The sequence below is a fragment of the Hippocampus guttulatus genome, chromosome 22 (genome assembly GCF_054856545.1).
Source record: "Hippocampus guttulatus isolate MCC_2025c chromosome 22, RoL_Hgut_1.0, whole genome shotgun sequence".
Taxonomy (NCBI): domain Eukaryota; kingdom Metazoa; phylum Chordata; class Actinopteri; order Syngnathiformes; family Syngnathidae; genus Hippocampus; species Hippocampus guttulatus.
This window is the reverse complement of record NC_141282.1, coordinates 759,759-772,354: the sequence shown is the minus strand read 5'-3', so window position 1 is coordinate 772,354 and position 12,596 is coordinate 759,759. Positions and strand designations below refer to the sequence as shown.

General features: G+C 46.7%; 1 pseudogene; it reads left to right on the top strand.

The window, feature by feature from the left end:
* The first annotated feature begins 9,857 nt into the window (after positions 1 to 9,857).
* LOC147185908 (uncharacterized) lies at positions 9,858 to 10,514 on the top strand (annotated as a pseudogene).
* Positions 10,515 to 12,596: the final 2,082 nt, after the last annotated feature.

Genomic DNA, 12,596 nt, shown 5'->3' with positions numbered 1-12,596 from the left:
CGCACTGTGTTGTTTGGGAAGCAACATCACAGTGATATTTATTTTTTAAAAAGTCAGCGAGAGAGAAGCCCGGCCCGACCCGACCTGAAGCAATGACGGACATTTTAGGCCCTAAATTCGAGTCGGGCTCAGGCTTTAGATCTTACCTCTAGGCTCCTCCACCTTCGCTTTTGTTTAAGGGTACTCGAGCTCCTCCTCTTTAATATAATGGGCCTGCTGCTCCTCTTCCTCTTTCAAGTAGGATACCTCTTTTTTCTCCTCTTCCTCTTTAATGTGAGAAGGCTCAGCACCCAGCCGCTCAGGACAAACATCTTCGCTGATGTCTGAAAGACACAAAAAGACAAACACGTGCGGACTTTGTGGACTGGTGCCAGCAGAATCACCTCTAGATCAACCCCGGGAATAGTTGGTTGTGGATTTCTGCAGAAACCAGTCCTCACCTGCACTGATGAACATCGAGGGTACGGACATAGAGAGGGTGACCTCCTACAAGTACCTGGGTGTTCTTCTAAACAATAAACTGGAATGGTCAACCAACACGGACGCCCTTTAGGAAGGGACAGAGCCGACTCTTCCTACTCAGGAAACTGAACTGGTCAGGAGGGCCAGTTCTGTCCTGGGCTGCTCCCTGGACACTCTGGAGGAGGTGGGCAACAGGAGGATGCTCGCTAAGCTAAAAGCTATGATGGACAGTCCCTCCCACACCCTCCAGCCCGCCCTGACAGCACTGCATAGCTCCTTCAGCCAGAGACTGTTACACCCGCGCTGCAAGAAGGAGAGATACCGCCGCTGATTCTACCGACTGCTGTCAGGCTGCTGAATAAACATACGTGGAAACCTGTAACCACTGTAAATAGCACACCCACCTTATGCAGTGTTTTCTATGCTATTGCGAATTTATTAGATTTATTCTACAAATATATTGCTAATGCTATATTTTATATAACACTTTGTTAGAGGAATCTATGAGCAAAATTGTATCATGTTTAAAGTTTCATCTTAATTTGGGCACATCGAAACGTTTGGGTGCGTATCCAGCACCCCCCGAAATGCCTGTGCATAAAGGCGCCAGCTACCTGGCCGGAGGGCTGTTGACGTCCACAATTAGCACGTCAATGTAGGTGGGCGATCACGGGGGAGAGGGCGAAACTCGGTCACAAAAGGGGAATGAATAATTCGGGAACAGCGGTTGAGCAACAAAAGACGAGTTGAGAACACCCGTCGCGCCCAGACGACATTGACCATCCGCAAAGTCTACAACATGCTAATTCGATTTAGATCAGCCAGAAAAGGCGCCAATGTACTGGTGGTTCAAGTTTGAAAAACAGGTAACCAATCACTACTGAGGAGCCGGACCGGGGGTGCGGCATGCAAATATCGGGGACGGTGTTTTTCTTGTATTTTGCATATCGTTAGTTAGTTAGTTCCGCCCGCTCCTATTTGGAACATTGGGCGACGAGCCTCCTCCATTTGTTCCGGTCACTGGCGACCCTTCTTGCTCCATGCCAGCTGACACCCATCTCACTGAGGTCTTCTTTGGCAGTCTGTCTCCACATCTTCTTTGGCCTACCTCTCTTCCTCTTTCCACCCTCTGGCATCCAGTCCATGGCCACACTTGCCAGTCTCTCTCTTGGCAGCCGGAGTACGTGGCCGATCATTTTCCTTCTCCTTTCAGAGACAATGTCTGACAGTTCAGCCACTCCTGCCCTCTTCATCACCTCCTCGTTGGTGATGTGGTCTCTCCATGAGATCCTCAGGATGGATCTCAGGCAACGCCGATGAAAGACATCTAACTTGTTGGTAATGTTGGCTGTCTTCATCCATGTCTCACAGGCGTAAATCGCTGTTGGGATAACCACTGACATATAGAGGCGTAGCTTGGTGGTCGTAGTGATGGCTTTCGATGACCAGATGTTGCGGAGGCGTTGGAACACTCCCGCAGCTTTACCAAGTCTACTGTTGACGTCTTTCTCCACACCACCTGTATTTGAGATGTTACTCCCAAGATATGTGAAGCTGTCAATGTACTCTATGTCATGTTGGTGTAGAGTGAGTGGTTGAAGGTGTTGGTGCTGTCCGACGGCCATGGCCTTGGTCTTTTCCTGGCTAATTCGTAAACCGACCTTAACTCCGTGCTCATGCAGATTGTTGGTCAACTCCTGGAGTGCGGGCTGGGTGTGACTTAACAGAGCCAAATCATCTGCAAATTCCAGGTCAGTTAGTCTGCTCCCTCCCCACTTGATAACAACTTTTTCCCCTGTGATGGACTTCCTCATCACAAAGTCAATTATGATGATGAAGAGTAGGGGTGACTGTCTTACACCAGTGACAATGTCAAAATCATCAGTTGTGCCACTGTTGGTTTTGACACAACAGGTTGAGTTGTGGTACAATGACCTGAAGATGTTGATGTACTTGAGGGGTACACCATACAGCTGGACGATCTGCCACAGTGACTCCCGGGGGATGCTGTCGAAGGCTTTCTTGAAATCGATATAGTTGATCATGAGTGGTGTCTGAAGTTCTTGGCACTGCTCTATGATGTTTCGAAGGGTAAAGATCTGTTCGGCGCAAGCCCTTCCCTTCCTGAAACCGGCTTGCTCTTCCCTCAAGATGTTATCCACTTCATCTTTAAGGCGATGTAGCAGGACATTGCAGAATACCTTGCTGGGGATTGACAGCAGTGTAATGCCCCGCCAGTTATTGCAGTCTGCGAGGTTTCCCTTCTTAGGAAGCGTGACAATGACCCCACGTCTCCAGTCGGCAGGAACCTCTTCAGCATGCCAAATCAGGTCGAACAGGTGGGTAAGGCTCTCCACAACAGCGTCTTGGCCGTGTTTCAACATCTCGGCAGCTACCTCATCGAGTCCCGGTGCCTTGTTGTTCTTAAGGCCCTTGATTGCTCTGGCAACCTCAGTCTCGGATATCTCTTTCGATGTAATATTTAGAGCTGGAGCTGGTGTCTCTTGATCGAAATTGAAGAGCACGGGAGGCATTGGTTGGTTGAGAACCTCCCTGAAGTGTTCCGGCCATCTTGCTTCTTGCTCCTCGTCGCTTAGAAGTGTCCTGCCATCCTTGCTCCTGATTGGCACGCTAGAGCTGCTCCTGGAGTTGGTTAGCTCCCGCACGATCTTGTATAGGGTCGTCGTGTTGTTGTTCTCGGCTGCTTCCTGTGCCTCTCTGTATTTTGCATATGCTACAATAAAATGTCGAACTCGCGGCGGCGGGACTTTTGAGTGTGATCGCGGAGCAACTAACCGTCGTTCGCTCTCAGAGATCCGCTTCCGCCGATATTGAAGACAATTTTCCTGTGTGCCGAGTCATTTCTTTAACTTTGTCCGAGAAAATCTCTGACACACTTATATTGAACTGTGTACAGTTTTTTTCTGAAACATTTTGTTCCCCCCCCCCCCTAATTTTGCTGCTGCAGACTGCAAATTTCCCCAGTGTGGGACAAATAAAGGTTATCTTATCTTAGTATTATGGTTTAGATTTAGAACGAAGGCTATTCGAAGAGCCAGATCAATCAATCAAAGTGAATTTGGATAGCACTTTTCAAACATAAAAGTGCAATTAAAAAAATCAAATTTAAAACACAAAAGGAGGACCCTTCTCCTCCCTCCACAACATACACAGATACATACCACCAGATGCCGATGCACACACACTTTAATGTGTTAATAAGAGTCTTATAAATAAAATGCCACCAGCATTTCAAGACAAACACATTTTGTGTTTGACAAAAAGTACAGTAAACATTCCCATCCCTGGAATTCTATTAAAAGGAATTTCCTTCACCCGGAATAAAAACCTATGCATGAACATTTTGACTACGATATTACATGTTATGGGAACTTACTCCACGAGCCATAACCCGGATGGAGACGGAAGGCCGCAGCCAGCTTAAATACACGCAACGCCCACCGAATGCGACGGAAAGACACGACAGAAGACACGTTTTCACTTCGCCTTTTTCTATCATCAGATCTGAAACGACGACGTGTAAGTGAGTTTATATTTGCGTGCGTTTTACTGTAATTGCGAAGGATTTTAACTTTATTCACTTGCGTCCTGTAGATCATGGCATCGAAACATAGAAGAACTGTAATGACTGCAGCGGAGCGAGTGAAATGCATCCGTTTGAGCGAGGCTGGACACAAAGTAAAAAGCATCCAGGAGACACTTGGAGTCGGAAAGAGGCAAATCTACGAAACTCAACTCAACTGTATTTATAGAGCACTTTCAAACAGCCATCGCTGCATACAAAGTGCTATACAAAGTGCTGTACATGGAGCAATTAACATATACAACAGTAAAGCAAATCCGTAAAGATGGTAGAAAGCACCGAACAGCAAAACCAAGAACAAATCTAAGTCATGCTGAATATATTGCCAAAGAATACAAGTGAGTTTTGAGGCGGGTTTTGAAGATGGTCAGCGAGGAGGCTTGCCGAATGTTCAGTGGGAGGTCGTTCCAGAGAGAGGGACCAGCAACAGAAAAGACTCGATCCCCTCTGAGCCTCAGTTTAGTTCTTGGTACTTCTGATAATGTCTGGTCCACAGTGGTGATCAACGGGACAGTTACTTGCAACTAGTAAGAAAACTGTATGACACGCAGGCAAACATTGTCATAAACCAAAGAATACATCCAACAAAACAATCCAGAATAGACACATTTTTTCCCAAGACGGAAAAAAAAACCCCATTAAAATACTGTACGTATTGAACTGTTGTGATTTTTTTGGATACACCTGTATATTGCCGTTTTTGTGATATAAACAGTTTTTGGACAGTAAATTTTTGCATTTTATTGATTGGGTAGTTACACGTGCATTTTGTCAACATACATGCAGGTTCATAAAGGACATATATCAGGCTCATTTCCCAAATGAGGAATTTCTGTTATCAGGACAGATTGGACAGCGCAAATAAGAGTCCGTACGAGAGAATGTTTACTGTACACACATATATATATATATATATATAGATATGAAGAACTTCAGGGGTGAGAGGACGCTGGCGTGTATGTCGCCGCTTCTCACTCAAAACGTTTCCAAACTTTTCAAAAAGCTCAGATATTTCTTCTGATTTTTCTTTTGCCCTTCTGTTTTTGGATGGTTTGGACTGTGATGATGTAACAAATCATAGCTTCACCCGATCAATCAAACCCCAAATCGTAACTTAGTCCACGGGCTAACGCCGGTAGCTTAAACTTACCGGCTGTCACCGCACCGGCCTTTCTCCCTCGTCATGGGGCGCCACAACTTCGCCGCCTTTGGGTTATTTATGATACTCCTGAAGTTCTGCCATCATCCAGTGACAGGACTACTCCACTATTCTGTCGCGGATCTTCTCCGGATCCGGAGGATTGCACCGGAGCCTCCACCGCCGGAACTGCACCATCATCCTGACATCGCTCGCCTGCCTCAACGTCGCTAAATTCACCGCGGGTCGCGTAGACATGTTGACTACAAAAACCCTGGCTCAATCAACTCGACCTGGTCCACTTCTCGACGTCCTCCCAGAAACCGCGGCCGCAACACCAACTACCGTGCAGTAGCCCGCCTGGCTAGGTCGGCTAACAGCATTGCCGCCGTCAAACATAACACCTCCGCCGTCAACTTTGGACTGCTGAACATCCGCTCACTTACGAACAAGGGACACCTCATTCAAGACGTCCTCACCGAACGCAAACTTGACTTCCTCGTTTTAACAGAAACCTGGCAACAAACAAACGACTTCGCTGCTCTGAGTGACTCCACTCCTCCCGGCTTTGTTTACATCTGCCGTCCCCGTGGCAACGGCCTTGGAGGAGGCCTCGCGGTAATCCACCGCGAGAAGTGGAAAGTCTTACCAGTCTCCGTTCCTGCATCAAGCTCTTTTGAATGCCTGGTGTTTAAACTCCCTGGACCCACGCCAACCATCATTGCCACAGTTTATCACCCCCCGAAGCCACATAGCGATTTCATCAATGAATTTTCCAGCTTAATCACACACTTATCCACTCTCTCGCCAAATTTAATTTTGCTGGGAGATTTCAATATTCACATGGACGACCCGGACCTGTCACTCACAAGAGACTTCACATCATACCTGGAGAGCCTCGCGATACACTGTCTTACTGACTTCCCCACCCGCATCAAAGGCCACACATTGGACTTGGTTTGCTGCTCTGGCCTCTCCCCCTCCAAGCCCACTGCTGATGTTTTTCCTGAAACTGATCATTTCCTCCTCACTTTTAACACAGTACTCCGTCTCTCTACAATCAAAACCTCCCGCCTCATTTTTTTTCGTAATACCAAAAATATAAACATTGACACCTTCTGCTCCATTATCGACCGTACCCCGCCCCCAGACGCCCTTTCAAACCCGGATGACCTCAGCGCTGTCATGATTCGGTTTAGGGACCAACAGGTGGCACTGTAGGGCTCGCCCGGCAGCTGCACACCTGTTGGCCATTTGGTAATTAGTCGTATAAAAGGACTCCTGCCCGAACACTCGGTGTCGGGTCATTGTTGCTTCTTGCTACTGTCATGTGTGTTGCTGTTTGCTCTTAGTTTCTGTCATGTTTAGTTCATTGTTATGTTTTTGCTTTAGTCATGGTTTTTGTTTGATACTTTGGACTTTGTGTGTTTTGGGTTTTAGTTTTCTTTGTTTTAAATACAATTCTTCAAATACACCCTGCTCCTCCCTCCTGCCTGCTTTTTGGGGTCCACCACCACCTCGCAACGTGACAACCGCTCACTACAATGCTTGCCTCACAAATATTCTAAATTCTCTCACCCCCCTGAAGACCAGGACTGCTTCATTCTCTACATCTGCCCCCTGGTTTACACCCGCTCTTAGGTCATTGAAATCAAAAAACCGCCAACTTGAGCGACTCTATAAGAAAACCGGTCTCACCATCCATAAGGACATGTACACTACCCATATCACTAAATACAAGGACCAAATTGCACAAACCAAATCCAGCTACTACTCCGGCCTCATCCTCTCCAACGAAGGAAATTCAAGAACTCTCTTCTCCGTCATGAACAAAATCCTCCGGCCACCAAATTCTCTCCCCCTCCACCTGTACTCCACAGCAACCTGCAACTCCATAATGGAACACTTCAATCACAAAATCCTTAAGATCCATCACCAACTCCATCAAAACCTGCCTGCTCCCCCCCATCTGAACCTTCTTCTCCTTGTCATTTCTTCTCCAGTTTTGTTCCACCCACGACTGCTGAATTATCCAACCTCATACTCAAATCCAAGCCCACCACTTGCCAGCTCGATCCCCTCCCTTCATCCCTTGTTAAATCCTGCCTTCCTTCCCTGCTTCCTCTCATATCTGCTATTATCCACTCCTCACTCTCTTCTGGTATTGTCCCATCACTCCTCAAAACCGCTGCTATCACCCCCACACTGAAAAAACAAGGCTCTGACCCCAACAACTTCGATAACCTCCGCCCCATCTCCAACCTTCCATTTATCTCAAAAATCCTAGAAAAAACTGTTGCTGCTCAACTCCACTCCCACCTGTCCCTTCACTCTCTCTATGAACCCTTTCAGTCCGGTTTCCGCCCCCGCCACAGCACAGAGACTGCCCTAATCCGTATTGTAAATGATCTCCTCATAGCATCTGATTCCGGTTTAGTCTCCATCCTCATCCTCTTAGACTTGAGCGCCGCCTTTGACACAATCTCTCACCCTATCCTCCTCAATAGACTTTCCTCCATTGGTCTCTCCCACACTCCCCTCAGTTGGTTCCACTCCTACCTCACTGGCCGCGCTCAGTTTGTCCAGCTCAAATCCTTCACCTCAAAGTCCTCCCCAGTCACCACAGGGATCTGTCCTAGGTCCCCTTCTCTTCATCATCTACCTCCTGCCTCTTGGCCATATCCTTCCGCAAATTTAATATACACTTTCACTGCTTTGCTGATGACACCCAGCTCTACCTCTCCTGCAAGCCAAACTCCATACTCCCACCCCCCTCCCTCACCTCTTGCCTCTCCGAACTCAAAACATGGTTCACAACAAACTTTCTTAAATTAAATGCTAATAAAACTGAAGTCCTCCTTCTTGGCACCAAATCCACTTTATCCAAAGTAAACAGTTTTTCCTTCAACATTGACAGCTCCCTAGTGTCCCCCTCCCCCCAGGTTAAGAGTCTGGGTGTCATCCTGGATAGCATGCTCACCTTCCACTCACATATTAACACCATCACCCGCACTGCTTATTTCCACCTCCACAATATTACCAGACTTTGCCCTTCCCTCACCACTGATGTGGTCACACACACAGGTACACGCAAACTCCCGTGTCCTTTTGACGCTCCCTCTCTGGTGCTTTCAACTTGCTCCTCTTCAGAACTCTCACCACCATCATCAACTGAGGTTTACGAGGCAAGTTGGTCATTTCATCTATAGGCTAATCGCTATGAAAAATGTTATGAAACAGTATTGGTGTCACGTTGCGTGGTGGTGGACCCCAAAAAGCAGGCAAGAGGGAGGAGCGGGGTGAACTTGACGAGTTGTGTATTCAAACGCAGAAAATAAATCCCGAAGAAAACAAGGTCATGAAAACAAAAAGATTCCAAAGGAACAAACCAAAACCATGGCTTTGGCAAAAAACTCACAGAAACAAAAGCATGACAGCAGCAAGCAACAAGCAAATAACAACAAACAAACAAACATGACAGTAGCCAACAGCAACAATGACCCGACACCGAGTGTTTGGACTGGGAGTCCTTTTAAAGCACTAATTACATAATGACCAACAGGTGTGCAGCTGCAGGGAGAGCCCTACAGTGCCACCTGTTGGTCCCAAACCGAATCATGACAGAACCCCTCCCTCAAGGGACGGATCCCAGATGTCCCAAAGTTGTCCAAAAGGCTTACCTCGCCGGGGAACGGGAACTAAAAGCGACGGCGACCTTCGCCTCGCCGGAGAACAGGATCAAGAAGCGACGGCAAACCTTTGGCTGGGCTTGGCCTGACGTGGACTGAGCTCGATGTAGCGGGGGACATGGGACAGCCGGATGTGAACAGGGGCTCGGGCTGACGTGGGCGTGGATGTGGCATGGCTCGTCGTGGACGTGAATGTGACTCAACTCGAACAGACACGTGACAAGCCTTGGCTCAACGTGGACACGGACGGGGCTCGGCCCACCGTAGACGCGGCTTGACGAGACAAAAACATGGGACAGCCGTATCACCAGCGCTGCCTGAAAGGGGAACATGGCACAGCCGCATCACCAGCGCTGCCTGAAGGGGAAAAGGGTGTCGGCCGCAGACGTGCTCCGCCAGGCACATGGTGGAATTGGGACCAGTCCTTTGTCCCTGCGGGGTTCAGGAGGTCGGGTCATTCTGTCACGTTGCAAGGTGGTGGTGGACCCCAAAAAGCAGGCAAGAGGGAGGAGCGGGGTGAACTTGACGAGTTGTGTATTCAAACGCAGAAAATAAATCCCGAACAAACAAAGTCATGAAAACAAAAAGATTCCAAAGGAACAAACCAAAACCATGGCTTTGGCAAAAAACTCACAGGAACAAAAGCATGACAGCAGCAAGCAACAAGCAAACAACAACAAACAAACAAACATGACAGTAGCCAACAGCAACAATGACCTGACACGGAGTGTTTGGGCTGGGAGTCCTTTTAAAGTACTAATTACATAATGACCAACAGGTGTGCAGCTGCAGGGAGAGCCCTACAGTGCCACCTGTTGGTCCCAAACCGAATCATACGGAGCCCCCAAGGGGACATGGAAGGAAAAAAATAATTCCAAAGTATTGCGAGATCTCGCAAAGTATTCCAAAGTATTGCAAGATCTCGCAATCTTTATTTATTTATTTATTTTTAATGCTCGTTGACATGCTTCCGGGTCATCGTACATGCCTCCGGGTCATCGTACGAGTAACCGAAAACAACAATCATAGAGCGTGTTCAACCGTTCGTGAGTTTAATAGAATTTTACTTTGAAATTGACTTGAAATACAAAGACATTAAATCTGTTCTTGATGTTAAGTACGGTTTCCAAAAAAGCGAAAGACATTTGAAGTGAGTGCTGAACCAAAGAGGACTCTTTCGTCAGAAAACGTTCAATGACTTGGGAGTCCTGGTTGACTCCATTCGCAACCAATTGCAGCATTCCGGACAACTACACGGTTACAGGTGGATGTACAGTAAGTGCAGAGAATATGGACTTCTCGTCAGGAAAGAGGACATTCGTCTGGTCCTGAAAGAGTTGGATCCGAGAGGAGTGTCGTTAAGGCAAGCAAGATGTCTGACGACGAAACTACTTCTCCAAAGGGCCAAATTTTATATGGCACATGGACTCCTATGACAAACTGAAACCATTTGGAATTTGTATCAATGGGGCTATTGATGGTTTTTCAAGGAAAATAATGTGGCTCAATGCCTACACAACAAATAGTGACCCGAAGTTGATTGGAGGTTACTACATCGAAGTTGTGCACTGTTTGGGGGGTTGTGATTTTCCTGCCCCTTCCTCTGTTCCAGTCTCAGTAGTTCCTTTTTGTTTTTTGAACCTTGCTTGCAAATGCAGACTCTGCAACAAATACAACAAACACATGTTGTGCAAACTATATGTAGCCACCCTAGGTGCAGCTACTAGTGGCACCCTTCTATTAAGTTGTCAGTCAAGGGGAAGTGTGTCAATCTATCAAATCTATTTGAGTTAGGGTGCACTACTTAAGGTCACAGCGAGATTGGCAACAGCAGACTCTAGTTAGAGTCAAGGGGAAACCTCCAACAGGAAGAAGACACACTGACTGAGGTTTTTATAAAAAAATATATTGGGTGAATATTTACAATAGGAGTAGATAGGAAACTGAACCAGAATGCATAAAGATGAAATGGAAAAAAAACATACAGTAAGTTAAATTGTTATCAGTTCTTATCAATTGTTTTTTTGGTATCAGATCTGACCCATAAAAAAACGACTGAGATCTCAGATTCAACAAAAAAAAGAGGGAAATCCTTTCAACTGTCCTACCACCCTCCAGCGGACGGGTGGCTTTGAAGTCCAAGATGTCCTTCACCAACGTCCCACGTGGCATCCAATCTCCAGACTACGTAGTCCAATCTTCTGATGGTCTATGAGTCCCAAAAAAAAACAGCCTGCACAAAGTGCGCAAGGCATTCACTAAACGTGGCAATAATCGGCTAGGGAAAATAACGATTTTCTAAAGTTGGCTCGAACGAAGGCCACAGCGCTATTCGCCGTGAGCACGTTAGCTTAGCTCGATGCTAATACACTTGCTATGGAGCGCACGTGTCGGTACAATGGTTTATCCCTTTTTCTTTCTTTTATAACGGCACAGTTATATCTTACATCAACAGAACAACAATCTCCATTTTCACCAACTTCATTCCTGACTGTTTTTTTATGTTACAAATCGAATGCTAGAAATGCTAATCGGACATATTCAACAAAAAACACTCACCAGGAACGTTATCGCTTCTAAACCCTTCTCTTGCCTTGAGAAGAAAAAAAAGAAAGATTGCCACAGGATTTAACTTACTATCTTGTACAGGTAGAGGTTCAAGGACTAGTTTTCATTTATCGTTCTTTCGTTTCGACCCGCCTGGGAAAAGTGCGAGAATGTTTCTGTCTCTCTCGCTAACGGGTCCTCGCTCCGAGCGCTGCGGTGCGTTCATTGTCCCTCGGAAACAGCAGTATCACAAACAAATATCACCCTCCAGAACAAACAATAAAATAACAGCCTTATCAAGGCTGGGTTACACTCTCCCCCTCTAAAGGCATGAGTCCCTTCATGCCCCGTTACCCATCCTGGACATTATGAAGGCAATGCTGCAGCCTTCGAGAACGCAACACATAAAGCTTGTATAAAAGAATTAATGGCTAAGCTCAGTGGCTCTCCCAACTCATCATAGGTAAACTTTTTAGGTCGACGTCTTTCTCTACCAGAGCGTCGCAAGCCTACCGTCTCTACGTCAACATCATCAAGTTCGATAGCCTCAGCAATAGGTCTAGAGTCTGATGGAATGGAAACCCTGTCAGTCGGGGTGTTTGTCATGTGAGGTTTTTGGATATCAACTTCAACCTGGTCTGGACATCTAGCGTCTGTGGATGATAACTCACCACTACCCAAACCAGGAATCTCATGTTGTGAGGCCTTGTCAGATTTTTCAAAGTCAAGTGTCGATCTGTCTGGCACTGCAATATCAGAAGGTGACGCTCTGGGTTGAATATGTGTAGGAGCTTGAGATTTTGGGGGAAACTTTTCAGTTTGGACATAGGGGCCCTTCGTGATTATCTGTGGCTCCCACGAGCCAATATAAGTGTCCTCTTCATCACTCTCTTCTATGTCACTGTACACTGCTTCAGCATCACCGTCGATGGTTTTCATCTTGCTTCTTTTGCTTCGTGTCCAAATCTTTCTCAAATTTCCTCCTTGAGGATCTGATTCACTTTGGTCCACAACAGGTAAGAACCCACAAGGGAGAAGTAAATCCCTGTGTAAAGTGCGGTGAGGGCCATCTCCGGTTTCTGGTTTAACAACATAAACAGGACTGTCTCTGATGCGTCTTACAACTGTGTGAATGGTTCGTTCCCAACGGTCTGCA